This window comes from Xenopus tropicalis, chromosome 8, assembly GCF_000004195.4.
Source record: "Xenopus tropicalis strain Nigerian chromosome 8, UCB_Xtro_10.0, whole genome shotgun sequence".
Classification (NCBI taxonomy): domain Eukaryota; kingdom Metazoa; phylum Chordata; class Amphibia; order Anura; family Pipidae; genus Xenopus; species Xenopus tropicalis.
Window position 1 is genome coordinate 142,984,094 of NC_030684.2, and position 21,219 is coordinate 143,005,312.

The 21,219-nt window shown below is 50.7% G+C and overlaps 1 protein-coding gene across 1 annotated transcript in view; it reads right to left on the reverse strand.

Annotated features, from left to right (window-relative positions):
* lmna (lamin A/C) overlaps positions 1 to 21,219 on the reverse strand; it is a 95,241-nt gene that overhangs the window by 70,047 nt on the left and 3,975 nt on the right. Inside the window, exon 2 of the mRNA XM_031890515.1 lies at positions 17,574 to 17,627. The gene's annotated coding sequence lies outside the window, so the exon portion shown is untranslated. The remainder of the gene's footprint in view (positions 1 to 17,573; positions 17,628 to 21,219) is intronic.

The following is a 21,219-nucleotide window of genomic DNA, read 5'->3' on the forward strand; positions in this document are numbered from 1 at the left end:
TCACCATAACGCTTCACCTGGGGACCTAAGTGCAGTTGCTCCTCATCACCATCACTAGCAGGGTTTTTAACCAGAGTTTGGGAATTTCTTGCAGTTCCCCCAGTACCTTTTTTTTTGACTGGTTGTTCACCTCCTTCCCTAGATCTTTTCTTTGAAGCCAGTTGAATGTCCATATCCTCCTGCTCAGATTCCCTTTGATTCACACTGGCTTCTTCTCTCTCCATCCTCTCCAACTCCTCTTGCTCTTCCCTCTCTGCCCTGTCACCCCAGGTCTCAGAATTACCATCTAGTACTGAGAATTTATTCCCAGTACTAATAGAGAAGGGATTTACTGCTGAGGGACCTTCTCCAGGATCTAATTGATGGGCATACTTTTTAGATTTTTTATTTTTTGTTTTTTTCCAACCATCCTCTGCCTCAACATCAACTGCCACCTTCCTTTCCCTTGTTCTGACTTCCTTCTCCGGTTTCTTTACACTTCTCTGAACATTTGTTGGCTGCCTAACTCTCTGTCTCCTGGGTGCGACCTCTTGCTGTACTTGCACTTTCTTTGGCTGCAGCTCCCCTTTCCCTTGTCCCTGCCCCCTTTCCCTTGTCCCTGCCCCCTTCCCTTTGTTCCTGCCCCCCTTCCCTTGTCCCTGCCCCCTTCCCTTTGTTCCTGCCCCCCCTTCCCTTGTCCCTGCCCCCCTTCCCTTTGTTCCTGCCCCCCTTCCCCTTGCCCCTGCTCCCCTTCCCCTTGCCCCTGCTCTCCATCCACTGGCTCCTGCTCTCCATCCACTGGCTCCTGCTCTCCATCCACTGGCTCCATTACCTTCCTCATCTCTCTGTCTATCTCAGGGAAGAGTCTGACTATGTTATGGTATGCCTCGGGACACCTCCTGTGGGAATGCCCCATTCTGTTGCACAGGTTGCACCTCACACGGTTACAGCTGTTTGCCTCGTGCCCCACAGCATTACAGAGCGCACACCTTAGTACAGTACAGGCTTTTGCCAGATGATCTCTGGCCCCACACTTAAAGCACCTCCTGGGCTGGCCTACATAGAAACAAGTGCCCTTTTCCTTCCCTATAAAAAAAGAATTGGGCAGATGGGTGGGTACATTGCCTGTCACGTTAAGTTTAACCTGGGTGCGCCAACCACCGCCCCAGACATTATCCTCATCAAATATTTTTACCAAGGGAGACACAACTGTACATTGGCGCTGCAACCAGACCAAAATATCCTCCTGGGGAATTGCATCATTTTTCATCATTATAGTGATGTTCTTGGTCTCTGGCTTGGTCATTGGGATGACAATTAAATTCTCCCAGTCCGGGTGTCCTGCTCTTTTCTGCAAATTATAAATCCGCCAGAAATGGTCTAAAACCTCAGGCAACTTAAAGGTGATGTCGTACTCTGATTCTGTCTGGCCAATTACGGCTGACAAGTCATCTGAGGAAAATCCCATCCCATCCAATAGCACTTTGCGTACAAAGAACCGCCTTGGAGGGGCTCCCTCTTTATTGCCCTCCCACTTTACCTTAACCCAATTCTTTCTCTTAAAGGGATCATTATCAGAGAAATCAGGAACTGGGAAAAGCCGCCTTTTCTCCCAAAAATTTGTTGGATTTGCCTGGCCACCCACCTGCACTGACTCCACCTCTACTGCTTCTGAAGGACCTTGATCTACCTGACCCTGTCTAACTTCCGCCAATACATGAGCAGCACCGACACCCATAGCCCCTCCCACCTCCCCACCTTGAACCCCTCCACATTCCCTCTCCGTTCCTCCAGCACCTGGCACAGCCTCACTCACCCGCACATGCCCAACGGACACAGGGGCTTGCACTTCATTCACCCGCTCATGCCCACCTGACACAGAAGCTTGCACTTCATTCACCTCATTCACCCCACTCTCCACCCTCTCACTTGCTTTCACACAGGAAGAAGTGTTAGTTGGAGCAATGTCCATTTTCTCAGTTTGCAGATCTTCTTCTCTCGCTTCCGACACAGTTCCAACTGGATCACAAGTTCCTCCTCGTTGCGCTTTCCCACTGCCACTCTGGTGTATGGGATTTGCCATTACTTTGCCTTGTGCTTTAGGCAACTCTGGGAAATCCTGATCCGATAACAGTTCAAAAGTCTGGTCCTGCTTCCCAACATTAACTTTAAAGGTTTTTTCCTCCGATCTCTTCTTCTCCTGATCATCCACATCCTGCTGATTAAAGGCCATATTTTGCCAGTTGACCCTCCCCTGCCGTTTCTGCACTCTGGGGGGTAATGGCTTTACAAAATCCGCTTCGCTCTCAGATGACGCGGGGCTATTAGAGGTGCTCGCCTGATAAGGCTTTCTCAAAGCCGGTTTTGCTGCTGATTTTGCTGCCGGGCTGCGGACATTGGCTGCCATGTCTGCAAATCTCTGCCTGTTCTGGTAAACTTCCTTCCAGGGCCCGACCTCCTTATACAGCTCGGCAATCTGCTGTTCTATCCCAGCGAGCTCCTTGCCCAGTTCATCCCATTTGTTTTTATTAGTAGCATTCACTTTGCCTTCAGAAACTGCCATCCTGTTTGTAAAATATTTCAATGACAGCTGCACAGATTTCTTTCTGTTTTGTAAAGTAGCCAGTTCTTTCAAAGCATCAGCCACTCTTTCTGCAGTTATTGTTTCTTTAACTTCCCCTTTAAATCTTCCCTGCTTCTGGACAGCACCTTTACATGCAGCTCCTTTAATTGGCTTATGCACAATGCTGGTTCCAGGGCTCGCACCAGGGCTGCTGCCTTCTGAGCTCAGGGGAACTGGGGCAATGGTGGGAACTTCCTCCCCTCTCTCCTCTCCGCTGCTACAGGCGCTGGCTGCCCCATGGGCCGGAGATGTGGGTGTACCAGTGCCAGGACTGGCGGCTGCACCCGGGGCCCCACTCTCCTGGCAAGCCGGCTGGGATACACACACAGAAGAGTGGATTGCTGATTCCTCCCCCGCCCCCACATGGCCAACTGATTCCAGCTGAGCTGCTGGAGAAGCTGCTGGGTTACAGGCCGGGGGTCCCTGCTGCTCACAGCTCTCACTCACACGCTGCTGGGGGGGATTCTGACAAAGGTTGGAATCACTTTGCGCAGTTTCATTATTATCAGTTTGTGTTACAGACACAGGTTTATTTACAGGCTCAGTCTCACTCACTGCCGGCAGCTCAGTAACAAACTCTGAATGAATTAAAGGCACAGTTTGTATTTCCATACCTTTGTGTTTGTGCTGCTTTATTTCTTCATCAGATGCCAACTGTTGCTTCACTTGCTTTCCATCCACTTTTCCCTTTACCAAAGGATCAGCATTAGCCGCTCTAGGTGGGGTGATCTTTCCCTGGGGGGCCCCTCTGCGGGCTTCCACCTCCTGAGCACGGGCTGCTGCTGCATTTCTCTGCCTTTGCCTCCTGGTCTCTTCCACAGACTTCTCCACTTCCATCTCACTCTCGCTGCTGGTTTTCCCCCTAGGTGTTCTTGGGGTCCCAACAGACGATGATCTGAGTCTTGGCCTTGCACTTACAGCCACATGGCTAGGCCCCAAAGCCTGGGCCTCAGTTTTGCGGGCAGCCCGACCAGCCCTAGCAGGGCCTGGGCTTGCTCCAGACATCCACAGACCTCACTGAAACACGTCTGCTTACAATGGGGATCAGATAGGATCTGTGCCACTGTGACAGAATGCTCTGTTATACAGATAGCTAGAATCTCAGCCATAAAGCAGGGCAGGACTGCTGCTTACAATGGGGGGATCAGATAGGATCTGTGCCACTGTGACAGAATGCTCTATCTGATCCCCCCCCATTGTAAGCAGCAGTCCTGCCCTGCTTTATGGCTGAGATTCTAGCTATCTGTATAACAGAGCATTCTGTCACAGTGGCACAGATCCTATCTGATCCCCCCCATTGTAAGCAGCAGTCCTGCCCTGCTTTATGGCTGAGATTCTAGCTATCTGTATAACAGAGCATTCTGTCACAGTGGCACAGATCCTATCTGATCCCCCCCCCCCCCCCCCCCCCCATTGTAAGCAGCAGTCCTGCCCTGCTTTATGGCTGAGATTCTAGCTATCTGTATAACAGAGCATTCTGTCACAGTGGCACAGATCCTATCTGATCCCCCCATTGTAAGCAGCAGTCCTGCCCTGCTTTATGGCTGAGATTCTAGCTATCTGTATAACAGAGCATTCTGTCACAGTGGCACAGATCCTATCTGATCCCCCCCCCCCCCCCCCTTGTAAGCAGCAGTCCTGCCCTGCTTTATGGCTGAGATTCTAGCTATCTGTATAACAGAGCATTCTGTCACAGTGGCACAGATCCTATCTGATCCCCCCATTGTAAGCAGCAGTCCTGCCCTGCTTTATGGCTGAGATTCTAGCTATCTGTATAACAGAGCATTCTGTCACAGTGGCACAGATCCTATCTGATCCCCCATTGTAAGCAGCAGTCCTGCCCTGCTTTATGGCTGAGATTCTAGCTATCTGTATAACAGAGCATTCTGTCACAGTGGCACAGATCCTATCTGATCCCCCATTGTAAGCAGCAGTCCTGCCCTGCTTTATGGCTGAGATTCTAGCTATCTGTATAACAGAGCATTCTGTCACAGTGGCACAGATCCTATCTGATCCCCCCATTGTAAGCAGCAGTCCTGCCCTGCTTTATGGCTGAGATTCTAGCTATCTGTATAACAGAGCATTCTGTCACAGTGGCACAGATCCTATCTGATCCCCCCATTGTAAGCAGCAGTCCTGCCCTGCTTTATGGCTTGGCTGAGATTCTAGCTATCTGTATAACAGAGCATTCTGTCACAGTGGCACAGATCCTATCTGATCCCCCCCCCCATTGTAAGCAGCAGTCCTGCCCTGCTTTATGGCTGAGATTCTAGCTATCTGTATAACAGAGCATTCTGTCACAGTGGCACAGATCCTATCTGATCCCCCCCCCCCCCCCCCCCCATTGTAAGCAGCAGTCCTGCCCTGCTTTATGGCTGAGATTCTAGCTATCTGTATAACAGAGCATTCTGTCACAGTGGCACAGATCCTGTTATACAAATAGCTAGAATCTCAGCCATAAAGCAGGGCAGGACTGCTGCTTACAATAGCACATGTACAATACACTGATAGCAGCTCAGAGCCAGAAGGAATTGAACAATACTGGGATGAATATGAAACAGACAGTGAGCACCCCCTGCTGTGGGAAGCTGGTATTGCAGCAGGAACTCACTAAGGAGGGAGGGGGGACACTGTGTGTATCAGAGATACAGAGACCCCAGTGGGGCAACCTGCTGGCACCCTATTCCTATGATGCCACAGAGCCAAGCTGCTCCTCTCAGTACTGACCCCCCCCAAGCCCAATTCCCCCATTAGCCCCAGCTATGTGTCCAAGGGCACCATGTGACTCATTCGCATCCACGTGCGGTTCAACCGCAGACCCTATCGCCGTCTCTTGACTCAATCATTTCTGGTGACTTCCCCATTATTTTGTTTCACTTCCCACTCCCGATACCCACTTACGGCTCTAATTGCCCCTCATCCACAGGAAACGGGGGGAGGTTCCGAGAAACCCACGGAATAATCTGTGCAAGGGATCATATGGGCATTAGGGGCCATAGACTATACAACTAGAGTGTAAGCTCCTTGGGGTAGGGCCTCCCATTATACCACTAGAGTGTAAGCTCCTTGGGGTAGGGCCTCCCATTATACCACTAGAGTGTAAGCTCCTTGGGGCAGGGCCTCCCATTATACAACTAGAGTGTAAGCTCCTTGGGACAGGGCCTCCCATTATACCACTAGAGTGTAAGCTCCTTGGGGCAGGGCCTCCCATTATACCACTAGAGTGTAAGCTCCTTGGGGCAGGGCCTCCCATTATACCACTAGAGTGTAAGCTCCTTGGGGCAGGGTCTCCCATTATACCACTAGAGTGTAAGCTCCTTTGGGCAGGGTCTCCCATTATACCACTAGAGTGTAAGCTCCTTGGGGCAGGGTCTCCCATTATACCACTAGAGTGTAAGCTCCTTGGGACAGGGTCTCCCATTATACCACTAGAGTGTAAGCTCCTTGGGACAGGGCCTCCCATTATACCACTAGAGTGTAAGCTCCTTGGGGCAGGGTCTCCCATTATACCACTAGAGTGTAAGCTCCTTGGGACAGGGCCTCCCATTATACCACTAGAGTGTAAGCTCCTTGGGACAGGGCCTCCCATTATACCACTAGAGTGTAAGCTCCTTGGGACAGGGCCTCCCATTATACCACTAGAGTGTAAGCTCCTTGGGGCAGGGTCTCCCATTATACCACTAGAGTGTAAGCTCCTTGGGACAGGGCCTCCCATTATACCACTAGAGTGTAAGCTCCTTGGGACAGGGTCTCCCATTATACCACTAGAGTGTAAGCTCCTTGGGACAGGGCCTCCCATTATACCACTAGAGTGTAAGCTCCTTGGGACAGGGCCTCCCATTATACCACTAGAGTGTAAGCTCCTTGGGACAGGGCCTCCCATTATACCGCTAGAGTGTAAGCTCCTTGGGGCAGGGTCACTCATTAGAGTGCAAGCTTTTGTGCTATTTTAGGAGCAGGAAGTACAGAGAATCAGAGCTCTGTACCTGGGTAAGTACTGGGGGGAGATTGGATTCACTTACCCAGGGGGAGGTTCCTGCCTGACCATGGGAAAGAGAGCAGCCCAGGAGCAGGAAGTACAGAGAATCAGAGCTCTGTACCTGGGTAAGTACTGGGGGGAGATTGGATTCACTTACCCAGGGGGGGAGGTTCCTGCCTGACCATGGGAAAGAGAGCAGCCCAGGAGCAGGAAGTACAGAGAATCAGAGCTCTGTACCTGGGTAAGTACTGGGGGGAGATTGGATTCACTTACCCAGGGGGAGGTTCCTGCCTGACCATGGGAAAGAGAGCAGCCCAGGAGCAGGAAGTACAGAGAATCAGAGCTCTGTACCTGGGTAAGTACTGGGGGAGATTGGATTCACTTACCCAGGGGGAGGTTCCTGCCTGACCATGGGAAAGAGAGCAGCCCAGGAGCAGGAAGTACAGAGAATCAGAGCTCTGTACCTGGGTAAGTACTGGGGGGAGATTGGATTCACTTACCCATGGGGAGGTTCCTGTCTGACCATGGGAAAGAGAGCAGCCCAGGAGCAGGAAGTACAGAGAATCAGAGCTCTGTACCTGGGTAAGTACTGGGAGGAGATTGGATTCACTTACCCAGGGGGAGGTTCCTGCCTGACCATGGGAAAGAGAGCAGCCCAGGAGCAGAAAGTAGACAGTCACTCTCGGTACTTAGGTAAGTACTACTGGGAGATTGGAAAGCAGATTAGAACATTTTAGTGCCCTGCATAATCCTAATAACCCCGCACCTACTCTCCTCTAATGCATTCCCAATGTTAGATTGTGAGCTCTTAAACCAAGGAAAGCTGTATTCTTTTATCTACTGCACACTGGCAGCCCCGCCCCCTCCCTTCCGATTGGCACAAGAGACCAGAGAGACAGGCGTCTCATCCCCAGTACAAATCACATGTGCAGCCGGAATAATCAATATTCTCCCTGCCGACTCCGTGCCAACGCTGCCACCTACAGGCACAGGGAGAGAAGTGCGGCGCAGGGTAGAATGAGCGTTTGGCGCATTGATCCCTCTTCTCGGATTTATATAAATCTCTGTCTTACCTCAGCCCCCCCCCCACTTTTTCTTGGGGAAAGGGGGGGCTAGCGTTAGGGCCTATGAGCCGCCGTACGCAGCCCCCTGATATATATATATACATGGAAGCGGGGCGCCCAGCCTCATTAAGGGTTAAGGGGTGTGTAAGGTTTGCAGCCCCCCTAATATTTCTGCTCCACCTCTGGGGGGCCCGCGCGAGGGGGGCGTAATGTGATCCGCCTCAAGGTTGTCAGGGGGGATTTTGGTGTGCCTGACGAGGGGGCCCCTCTTGCAAGATTGGGGGGATTTTATTGCCATGGGACGCTGCACTTCTATTGAGGAGTTGGGCCAGACCCTCATCGTTATTCTGCTCTTTGTGAGGTGGGAGCCCCTCCCTCACCCCTGTCCGGCGCCAATCCCCTCTCCGGCCACAAAAAGCAGGTGTGACCGCTCCGAGGCACAAGCGCAACCGTGCCGCCATGTCCGGCCAACGCCATACGGTGCCGCAGCCCTATATACCCCCCCAATACACTATGGCAGCCCCTACCCATATGTATAAATACAAATATACAGAGAAGGAATGTTCTGGGCACACAATAAGCTGTACCCCCATACTGTACTGTCTAAGGGAAACACTATGGCACCCCCTACCCATATGTATAAATACAAATATACAGAGAGGGAATGTTCTGGGCACACAATAAGCTGTACCCCCATACTGTACTGTCTAAGGGAAACACTATGGCACCTCCTACCCATATGTATAAATACAAATATACAGAGAAGGAATGTTCTGGGCACACAATAAGCTGTACCCCCATACTGTACTGTCTAAGGGAAACACTATGGCACCCCCTACCCATATGTATAAATACAAATATACAGAGAATGAATGTTCTGGGCACACAATAAGCTATACCCCCATACTGTACTGTCTAAGGGAAACACTATGGCACCCCCTACCCATATGTATAAATACAAATATACAGAGAAGGAATGTTCTGGGCACACAATAAGCTGTATCCCCATACTGTACTGTCTAAGGGAAACACTATGGCACCCCCTACCCATATGTATAAATACAAATATACAGAGAAGGATTGTTCTGGGCACACAATAAGCTGTACCCCCATACTGTACTGTCTAAGGGAAACACTATGGCACCCCCTACCCATATGTATAAATACAAATATACAGAGAAGGAATGTTCTGGGCACACAATAAGCTGTACCCCCATACTGTACTGTCTAAGGGAAACACTATGGCACCTCCTACCCATATGTATAAATACAAATATACAGAGAAGGAATGTTCTGGGCACACAATAAGCTGTACCCCCATACTGTACTGTCTAAGGGAAACACTATGGCACCTCCTACCCATATGTATAAATACAAATATACAGTATTGGGGCTCAGGTGGCTGTAATTAATCACCACCATCTGGAAAGCCCCGCCCCCCTCGCCGGGAAGCCAAGATCAGATGTATTGATTATCAGTTATTAAAGGGTTGGGCCCTACTCCCTCCCCTGGGGCCCCCAGGGACAATGAGATCATGCCACAGATGCAGTAATCAGCCATGAGGTAAGCAGTGGCCAATCAGATCGCTTGGGACTCTCTGGCACTTCAATTGGACGGCGGTGACATTTCAGATGCCCCCTGGCGTCGGGGCATCAGGTATAAAATTGGTGGGAACGGGTTAACCCCTGCACCGCCACCGGTGGGCGGGGTTAAACCCCCCTTTATTTTTGGCTACTATTTTTGAAACCCTTTAGCCCTTTAACCCTTTGGCGGAGGGTAAAAAAGAAATTCCGAGGGGTCCCTGAATTTAATGAGAGATAAATCACTGACCCTCCGTGGCCCCTCGGGTGTGGGGGCCGGGCCCCCTGGGCTCAATCCTCTCCCACAATTGGTTAAGAATCCGGACGCGGTGCGGGGTGAGCAAGATGGCGGGGCGGCCACTTTGGGCTGAGGGGGAGCGAGCCTCGTGTTTGGCCAAAGAAACTGCTGGAGGGAAGGACAGACAGGCGGCGGATCAAATCCCCTTTGTTCTCCTCGCTGCAGAGTGGGGGGCCCAGTGCCATATTCGGGGGGGGGACCCCACAGCGCCACTGTAATGCAACATCTAAGCCACATGTTTCTGCACTGAGAGGTGGGCGTGGCGCCCTAACTGCATGGCAGCCTGCGGCAGAGCTCCCTGGCACGGCACTGGTTAATGGGATTTCAGCGACACACCCCCCTGCCATTGAGGGATACGGGGGGGATATCAAGCCCCAAACCTCCTCCCAATCAAGCCCACACCTATCCGCCGAGCCCCCCTCCCTCTACCCAGTGCTGCATGGGGCTGGGCTGGGGCAGAAGGCAGGGGCAGCTGGGGGAGTGGGGGCTGTGGGGGGCACCAAGGGGGTCTCAGTCAGGTGCGCACAATGACTGTCTAGACAGTCACTGCATTTAGTCCCAGGGGAGCAGTCACTATGTGCTGCCCAGTATGAGCCCCCCTATTCCCTGCCCTGTATGAGCCCCCCTATTCCCTGCCCTGTATGAGCCCCCCCTACTCCCTGCCCTGTATGAGCCCCCCCTACTCCCTGCCCTGTATGAGCCCCCCCTACTCCCTGCCGTGTATGAGTCCCCCCTATTCCCTGCCCTGTGTGAGCCCCCCCTATTCCCTGCCCTGTGTGAGCCCCCCCTATTCCCTGCCCTGTGTGAGCCCCCCTTATTCCCTGCCCTGTGTGAGCCCCCCTACTCCCTGCCCTGTGTGAGCCCCTCTACTCCCTGCCCTGTGTGAGCCCCCCCTACTCCCTGCCCTGTGTGAGCCCCCCCTACTCCCTCCCTGTGTGAGCCCCCCATTCCCTGCCCTGTGTGAGCCCCCCCATTCCCTGCCCTGTGTGAGCCCCCTTATTCCCTGCCCTGTGTGAGCCCCCCCTATTCCCTGCCCTGTATGAGCCCCCCCTATTCCCTGCCGTGTGAGCCCCCTATTCCCTGCCCTGTGTGAGCCCCCCTATTCCCTGCCGTGTGAGCCCCCTATTCCCTGCCCTGTATGAGCCCCCCTATCCGCTGCCCTGTATGAGCCCCCCTATCCGCTGCCCTGTATGAGCCCCCCTATCCGCTGCCCTGTATGAGCCCCCCTATCCGCTGCCCTGTATGAGCCCCCCTATCCGCTGCCCTGTATGAGCCCCCCTATCCGCTGCCCTGTATGAGCCCCCCTATCCGCTGCCCTGTATGAGCCCCCCTATCCGCTGCCCTGTATGAGCCCCCCCTATTCCATGCCCTGTTTGAGCCCCCCTATTCCCTGCCCTGTGTGAGCCCCCCCTATTCCCTGCCCTGTGTGAGCCCCCCTATTCCCTGCCGTGAGAGCCCCCTATTCCCTGCCCTGTATGAGCCCCCCTATTCCCTGCCCTGTATGAGCCCCCCCTATTCCCTGCCCTGTATAAGCCCCCCTATTCCCTGCCCTGTATGAGCCCCCCTATTCCCTGCCCTGTATGAGCCCCCCTATTCCCTGCCCTGTATGAGCCCCCCTATTCGCTGCCCTGTATGAGCCCCCCTATCCGCTGCTCTGTATGAGCCCCCCAGGCCAATCAGTCAGGCAGCACCCACCCGTTGCACCTCGTGCTCAGGGTGCCACTAACGGCGAATGAAACCCCAGCTCTGGTTGAACTGCAACTCACAGCGACTCCCTGTTCGGCCTGCAGGGAGTTGTAGTTGGACCCGCGCTGCCTGATTACAATGAGGGGATAATAACACACAGATCTGTATTGTGATTGGCCTTTCCCTTCCAGCCAATTAGGGACCCACACACTAATTAATCATAGAAGGAGCAGGCACTGGCAGGCAGCAGGTGTGTTACCCTGAAATATGAATGCCGTGTCCCAGGAGCTTACAGTCTAATTAGGAAAGGGGTTTGTGATGCAGAAGGCACAGCAGATTCTATTTGCTAAAGGGGTGCCCCCTAGGCTTCTGTACATTGGTACCTTCCATTCATGATCATTTCTCTAACATTCCTGTTTGTCCAAGGAGCTTACACTCTAGTGGTATAATGGGGGACCCTGGCCCAAGGAGCTTACACTCTAGTGGTATAATGGGGGACCCTGGCCCAAGGAGCTTACACTCTAGTGGTATAATGGGGGACCCTGGCCCAAGGAGCTTACACTCTAGTGGTATAATGGGAGGCCGTCCCAAGGAGCTTAAACGCTAGTAGTATAAGAGACCCTGCCCCAAGGAGCTTACACTCTAGTGGTATAATGGGAGACCCTGCCCCAAGGAGCTTACACTCTAGTGGTATAATGGGAGACCCTGCCCCAAGGAGCTTACACTCTAGTGGTATAATGGAAGGCCCTGCCCCAAGGAGCTTACACTCTAGTGGTATAATGGGAGACCCTGCCCCAAGGAGCTTACAATCTTGGGAGCAGCTTTCCAGGCGGGGGTGATGTTTACTGTACATGGGCATCTGGGAGCTTCTCTCTGCGGATTGGTGGGGGGGTTTGGGTCGGGGGGGTTCTGTACATAGAGGTGTAACGTGATGCTCAGTGAAACAGGTACCGAGCGCCGGGGGAGCCTACACCTGCCGTCTGTTATACTGGCGCCGGCCTGGGGCCCTCTGGGAACTGGGGCAGATACTGAGTCACAATCATACGCCTAATGTCTGCAGGGAAATCACTGCTCTGTGCCAGCACACTTCCTATACATTAGCTGTAGCACTGCATCCCCTGTACTAAGCACAATTCAGCAGGAACAGCCCCCTAAGTTTGCTATAAAAAGCTATCATTATCAATCCGATAACTTAAAGGGCAAGTCCACCCTATTGCACACATAAAAACTTTCTCCTTTTTGCCACTGGTTTTTAATTAAGCCCCATTTACCCACGGTCCTGCCTCTGGGCTGCTCTCCTCCCTCTGGTCAGACAGGGGGGTGGAACTTTATCCAATGAGAGAGGTGGGTCCCCATTTAATGCCACAACTGGGAGCGTTTGAGTTGATTCTGTCAGGAAAGTTAGAGAAAAGAATAAGTGCCCTCTACTGAGTGCAGAGAGAAACAGCAGGTTGTGCAGTGATAGAAGCAGCAGCAGCGTACATCTGCCGCACAGTCACAACTCACTAGGTTACATTTATATCAACTGCTCTGCTCATTATTACATGGCTCTGTAATACATACCTATACACACCTAGGCAGTTCATGCCACTTTGCAGCTCTGTATCTGTATAAGGGGGTATATGTACCCCCTAATTATATGGCTCTCATGCATATCCGTACTGTGAGGTTATTATACATTAATCTGTACATTGTTATGGAACTGCCTGTGTTATTATATATCCCTATACATTGTTATGGAACTGCCTGTGTTATTATATATCCCTATACATTGTTATGGAACTGCCTGTGTTATTATATATCCCTATACATTGTTATGGAACTGCCTGTGTTATTATATATATCCCTATACATTGTTATGGAACTGTCTGTGTTATTATATATCCCTATACATTGTTATGGAACTGCCTGTGTTATTATATATATCCCTATACATTGTTATGGAACTGTCTGTGTTATAATATATCCCTATAAATTGTTATGGAACTGCCTGTGTTATTATATATATCCCTATACATTGTTATGGAACTGCCTGTGTTATTATATATCCCTATACATTGTTATGGAACTGCCTGTGTTATTATATATCCCTATACATTGTTATGGAACTGCCTGTGTTATTATATATCCCTATACATTGTTATGGAACTGCCTGTGTTATTATATATATCCCTATACATTGTTATGGAACTGTCTGTGTTATTATATATCCCTATACATTGTTATGGAACTGCCTGTGTTATTATATATATCCCTATACATTGTTATGGAACTGTCTGTGTTATTATATATCCCTATACATTGTTATGGAACTGCCTGTGTTATAATATATCCCTATACATTGTTATGGAACTGCCTGTGTTATTATATATCCCTATACATTGTTATGGAACTGCCTGTGTTATTATATATATCCCTATACATTGTTATGGAACTGCCTGTGTTATTATATATCCCTGTAGATTGTTATGGATCTGTGACATTATGTGACTATTATTATTGCAGGGTTACTATATAGAACGCCATACTGTAAGGTTATTACATATCGCTATACATTACTGAAGGGGTAATTATGTGGCTCTTTGCATTATTATAAAAATTATAAAGTTATTACATGGCTCTGAGCATTATTACACAGCTGCATGGGTTATTGTATAGAACTGTATGTTATTATGTAACTCTGTGGGTTATTTAATTGCTTTGTTCAATACTATAATCTCAGGGGGGTATAACATGACTGAGTGCATTATTACATAAGTATAGCAATAGGGGGGTAATTATATAACTTTGCTCCTTATTAAACTAATTTTAGGTACAATTTAAATTAGGTTTCATATTATTTTGGCAGCTATGTTAACAATGTTGCTCTGCTTTATGGCTGAGATTCTAGCTATCTGTATAACAGAGCATTCTGTCACAGTGGCACAGATCCTATCTGATCCCCCCCATTGTAAGCAGCAGTCCTGCCCTGCTTTATGGCTGAGATTCTAGCTATCTGTATAACAGAGCATTCTGTCACAGTGGCACAGATCCTATCTGATCCCCCCATTGTAAGCAACAGTCCTGCCCTGCTTTATGGCTGAGATTCTAGCTATCTGTATAACAGAGCATTCTGTCACAGTGGCACAGATCCTATCTGATCCCCCCCATTGTAAGCAGCAGTCCTGCCCTGCTTTATGGCTGAGATTCTACCTATCTGTATAACAGAGCATTCTGTCACAGTGGCACAGATCCTATCTGATCCCCCCATTGTAAGCAGCAGTCCTGCCCTGCTTTATGGCTGAGATTCTAGCTATCTGTATAACAGAGCATTCTGTCACAGTGGCACAGATCCTATCCCCCCCCCATTGTAAGCAGCAGTCCTGCCCTGCTTTATGGCTGAGATTCTAGCTATCTGGTATTAACAGAGCATTTCTGTCACAGTGGCACAGATCCTATCTGATCCCCCCATATGTAAGCAGCAGTCCTTGTCCTGCTTTATGGCTGAGATTCTAGCTATCTGTATAACAGAGCATTCTGTCACAGTGGCACAGATCCTATCTGATCCCCCATTGTAAGCAGCAGTCCTGCCCTGCTTTATGGCTGAGATTCTAGCTATCTGTATAACAGAGCATTCTGTCACAGTGGCACAGATCCTATCTGATCCCCCCATTGTAAGCAGCAGTCCTGCCCTGCTTTATGGCTGAGATTCTAGCTATCTGTATAACGAGGCATTCTGTCACAGTGGCACAGATCCTATCTGATCCCCCCATTGTAAGCAGCAGTCCTGCCCTGCTTTATGGCTGAGATTCTAGCTATCTGTATAACAGAGCATTCTGTCACAGTGGCACAGATCCTATCTGATCCCCTCCATTGTAAGCAGCAGTCCTGCCCTGCTTTATGGCTGAGATTCTAGATATCTGTATAACAGATCTGATCCCCATTGGAAGCAGCAGGGCACAAACTGGATCTTGACCTGTGAGACATTTCTATGGGCTCAGCCACCAGACAACATTACACTAAATTATATTGTGTTTCTATGGAATTCCCCTCTATAATTCTGCTCAGGACAAGGGTTGCCATTCTGTGGCTAACACAGGCCATTCCTGCACTCCTGACCCTTAACTTCCAACTGACCAGCCAACAAAGATCCTTCACCTCTTTCTAAACTCTCAGCCTCTGACTGACCCTTCCATTCCCGTCTCACCCAGTGCTCTATAGCGCCCAAATCAAACTGCCCCGGGCACCGAATTCCCAGTCTGAACCCTCTCAAAAAAGGAACCTCACAGTCACCATGTCCCATCCTAAGGCACAGCCTGTACAGAGAGATACCATAAACCTATGGCACATAGGGATTCCCCTGTACTAAGCACAATTCAGCAGGAACAGCCCCCTGAGTTTGCCCATAGCCTGTACAGAGAGATACCATAAAACTATGGCACATAGGGATTCCCCTGTACTAAGCACAATTAAGCAGGAACAGCCCCCTAAGTTTGCTCATAGCCTGTACAGAGAGATACCATAAAAGTATGGCACATAGGGATTCCCCTGTACTAAGCACAATTCAGCAGGAACAGCCCCCTAAGTTTGCTCATAGCCTGTACAGAGAGATACCATAAACCTATGGCACATAGGGATTCCCCTGTACTAAGCACAATTCAGCAGGAACAGCCCCCTAAGTTTGCCCATAGCCTGTACAGAGAGATACGATAACACTATGGCACATAGGGATTCCCCTGTACTAAGCACAATTCAGCAGGAACAGCCCCCTAAGTTTGCCCATAGCCTGTACAGAGAGATACCATAAAACTATGGCACACAGGGATTCCCCAGTACTAAGCACAATTCAGCAGGAACAGCCCCCTAAGTTTGCCCATAGCCTGTACAGAGAGATACCATAAACCTATGGCACATAGGGATTCCCCTGTACTAAGCACAATTCAGCAGGAACAGCCCCCTAAGTTTGCCCATAGCCTGTACAGAGAGATACCATAAACCTATGGCACATAGGGATTCCCCTGTACTAAGCACAATTCAGCAGGAACAGCCCCCTAAGTTTACTCATAGCCTGTACAGAGAGATACCATAAAACTATGGCACATAGGGATTCCCCTGTACTAAGCACAATTCAGCAGGAACAGCCCCCTAAGTTTGCTCATAGCCTGTACAGAGAGATACCATAAAACTATGGCACATAGGGATTCCCCTGTACTAAGCACAATTCAGCAGGAACAGCCCCCTAAGTTTGCCCATAGCCTGTACAGAGAGATACGATAACACTATGGCACATAGGGATTCCCCTGTACTAAGCACAATTCAGCAGGAACAGCCCCCTAAGTTTGCCCATAGCCTGTACAGAGAGATACCATAAAACTATGGCACACAGGGATTCCCCAGTACTAAGCACAATTCAGCAGGAACAGCCCCCTAAGTTTGCCCATAGCCTGTACAGAGAGATACCATAAACCTATGGCACATAGGGATTCCCCTGTACTAAGCACAATTCAGCAGGAACAGCCCCCTAAGTTTGCCCATAGCCTGTACAGAGAGATACCATAAACCTATGGCACATAGGGATTCCCCTGTACTAAGCACAATTCAGCAGGAACAGCCCCCTAAGTTTACTCATAGCCTGTACAGAGAGATACCATAAAACTATGGCACATAGGGATTCCCCTGTACTAAGCACAATTCAGCAGGAACAGCCCCCTAAGTTTGCTCATAGCCTGTACAGAGAGATACCATAAACTATGGCACATAGGGATTCCCCTGTACTAAGCACAATTCAGCAGGAACAGCCCCCTAAGTTTGCTCATAGCCTGTACAGAGAGATACCATAAAACTATGGCACATAGGGATTCCCCTGTACTAAGCACAATTCAGCAGGAACAGCCCCCTAAGTTTGCTCATAGCCTGTACAGAGAGATACCATAAAACTATGGCACATAGGGATTCCCCTGTACTAAGCCCAATTCAGCAGGAACAGCCCCCTAAGTTTGCCCATAGCCTGTACAGAGAGATACCATAAAACTATGGCACATAGGGATTCCCCTGTACTAAGCACAATTCAGCAGGAACAGCCCCCTAAGTTTGCTCATAGCCTGTACAGAGAGATACCATAAAACTATGGCACATAGGGATTCCCCTGTACTAAGCCCAATTCAGCAGGAACAGCCCCCTAAGTTTGCCCATAGCCTGTACAGAGAGATACCATAAAACTATGGCACATAGGGATTCCCCTGTACTAAGCACAATTCAGCAGGAACAGCCCCCTAAGTTTGCCCATAGCCTGTACAGAGAGATACCATAAAACTATGGCACATAGGGATTCCCCTGTACTAAGCACAATTCTATAGAAGGAATGAGAGTGCAGTAAGTGCATTACCTGTATGGGTGCTGATAGCCAGAGATGTCGCAGGGGGGGGGGATATCCTGGGGCCTACGGAGGAAAAACAAACAATTCTCTAGTTTATCTGAAGACACAAATACTGACAGACTCAGTGACCCTGACTATTATACATTACCAATCACCCAGGTACAGAGCTCTGATTCTTTGTGCTCCCTGATCCTTAGCTGCTTTCTGTACCTGGGTAAGTACTGGGGGGAGATTGGATTCACTTACCCAGGGGGAGGTTCCTGTCTGACCATGGGAAAGAGAGCAGCCCAGGAACAGGAAGTACAGAGAATCAGAGCTCTGTACCTGGGTAAGTACTGGGGGGAGATTGGATTCACTTACCCAGGGGGAGGTTCCTGTCTGACCATGGGAAAGAGAGCAGCCCAGGAGCAGGAAGTACAGAGAATCAGAGCTCTGTACCTGGGTAAGTACTGGGGGGAGATTGGATTCACTTACCCAGGGGGGGTTCCTGTCTGACCATGGGAAAGAGAGCAGCCCAGGAGCAGGAAGTACAGAGAATCAGAGCTCTGTACCTGGGTAAGTACTGGGGGGAGATTGGATTCACTTACCCAGGGGGAGGTTCCTGTCTGACCATGGGAAAGAGAGCAGCCCAGGAGCAGGAAGTACAGAGAATCAGAGCTCTGTACCTGGGTAAGTACTGGGGGGAGATTGGATTCACTTACCCAGGGGGAGGTTCCTGTCTGACCATGGGAAAGAGAGCAGCCCAGGAGCAGGAAGTACAGAGAATCAGAGCTCTGTACCTGGGTAAGTACTGGGGGGAGATTGGATTCACTTACCCAGGGGGAGGTTCCTGCCTGACCATGGGAAAGAGAGCAGCCAGGAGCAGGAAGTACAGAGAATCAGAGCTCTGTACCTGGGTAAGTACTGGGGGGAGATTGGATTCACTTACCCAGGGGGAGGTTCCTGTCTGACCATGGGAAAGAGAGCAGCCCAGGAACAGGAAGTACAGAGAATCAGAGCTCTGTACCTGGGTAAGTACTGGGGGGAGATTGGATTCACTTACCCAGGGGGAGGTTCCTGTCTGACCATGGGAAAGAGAGCAGCCCAGGAGCAGGAAGTACAGAGAATCAGAGCTCTGTACCTGGGTAAGTACTGGGGGGAGATTGGATTCACTTACCCAGGGGGAGGTTCCTGCCTGACCATGGGAAAGAGAGCAGCCCAGGAGCAGGAAGTACAGAGAATCAGAGCTCTGTACCTGGGTAAGTACTGGGGGAGATTGGATTCACTTACCCAGGGGGAGGTTCCTGCCTGACCATGGGAAAGAGAGCAGCCCAGGAGCATTAAGTACAGAGAATCAGAGCTCTGTACCTGGGTAAGTACTGGGGGGAGATTGGATTCACTTACCCAGGGGGAGGTTCCTGCCTGACGATGGGAAAGAGAGCAGCCCAGGAGCAGGAAGTACAGAGAATCAGAGCTCTGTACCTGGGTAAGTACTGGGGGGGATTGGATTCACTTACCCAGGGGGGGGTTCCTGCCTGACCATGGGAAAGAGAGCAGCCCAGGAGCAGGAAGTACAGAGAATCAGAGCTCTGTACCTGGGTAAGTACTGGGGGGAGATTGGAATCACTTACCCAGGGGGAGGTTCCTGTCTGACCATGGGAAAGAGAGCAGCCCAGGAGCAGGAAGTACAGAGAATCAGAGCTCTGTGTCTGGGTAAGTACTGGGGGGAGATTGGATTCACTTACCCAGGGGGGGGTTCCTGCCTGACCATGGGAAAGAGAGCAGCCCAGGAGCAGGAAGTACAGAGAATCAGAGCTCTGTACCTGGGTAAGTACTGGGGGGAGATTGGATTCACTTACCCAGGGGGAGGTTCCTGCCGGACCATGGGAAAGAGAGCAGCCCAGGAGCAGGAAGTACAGAGAATCAGAGCTCTGTACCTGGGTAAGTACTGGGGGGAGATTGGATTCACTTACCCAGGGGGAGGTTCCTGCCTGACCATGGGAAAGAGAGCAGCCCAGGAGCAGGAAGTACAGAGAATCAGAGCTCTGTACCTGGGTAAGTACTGGGGAGAGATTGGATTCACTTACCCAGGGGGAGGTTCCTGCCTGACCATGGGAAAGAGAGCAGCCCAGGAGCAGGAAGTACAGAGAATCAGAGCTCTGTACCTGGGTAAGTACTGGGGGGAGATTGGATTCACTTACCCAGGGGGAGGTTCCTGCCTGACCATGGGAAAGAGAGCAGCCCAGGAGCAGGAAGTACAGAGAATCAGAGCTCTGTACCTGGGTAAGTACTGGGGGGAGATTGGACTGTTACCCAGGGGGAGGTGCCTAGATGGGATAATACCATTAGTCCCAAATTGCATTCGCAGAGGACTTTCCCTTTTATTCAAAATGAAGGGGAAGTTAAACAGGAAGGTTATGTACTTTATGGCGTTTAATAAATAACATGCACCCCAAGCGAGAGATGTTACACTGAAATACCCACTCACTTAGCCCACTGGGTGCGGCAGGGAAGGAAGCAGTATGGCCGCTCCGCGTATCAAACCTTACAGCCCTGTTCATATTAATAAACACAAATCTAATAATCTCGGTGCATAAAATCACAGTAACACGTTATATACACAGTAACGGCTGTACATACAGTATATACCGACCCATTTTCTGCTAGCCACAGGCGGCCCGACCCATTCATTCCTAGCCACAGGCGGCCCGACCCATTCATTCCTAGCCACAGGCGGCCCGACCCATTCATTCCTAGCCACAGGCGGCCCGACCCATTCATTCCTAGCCACAGGCGGCCCGACCCATTCATTCCTAGCCACAGGCGGCCCGACCCATTCATTGCTAGCCACAGGTGGCCCGACCCATTCATTGCTAGCCACAGGCCCGTCTCATTGGCCCACAGGTCAGAGGACCGTGTTACAAACCCAGAGACTGAAACTGAAGGTCCCATCCTTGGCTCCAATCACAGTACAGCACAGTAATCACATGATCTATAGAATGTAGGTTCAAGCTAGCGGCCCCTTATTGCAGGATCAGGGTACAAGGGCCCCCCCCAAGCAGACAGTGGGCCGGCAAGCTGTCAATTTGCCCCAATACACTGCGGCTCAGTTACCGGCCAATGTGTTCGCTTAAAGGGCAACTCAGCCCAAACACACTGTAACCTACAACTCTACCCACACACATCCAATCCCCCCAATCAGCACAGAGATTTCCCTCCCTATTCCCAGCACCCCCCCCCCCAATTCCTTATTCACCAAGTGTGATTCCTTCTCCCCAATATAACCCCCACATCTACATCCATCCCCCCATTCCCTTATCCCCCCCAGTCTAACTCCTCACCTGCCCCCCCCATTTCCTTATCCCCCCCAGTCTAACTCCTCACCTGCCCCCCCATTTCCTTATCCCCCCCAGTCTAACTCCTCACCTGCCCCCCCCATTCCCTTATCCCCCCAGTCTAACTCCTCACCTGCCCCCCCCATTTCCTTATCCCCCACCAGTCTAACTCCTCACCTGCCCCCCCCCATTTCCTTATCCCCCCCAGTCTAACTCACCTGCCCCCCATTCCCTTATCCCCCCCAGTCTAACTCCTCACCTGCCCCCCCATTTCCTTATCCCCCCCAGTCTAACTCCTCACCTGCCCCCCCATTTCCTTATCCCCCCCAGTCTAACTCACC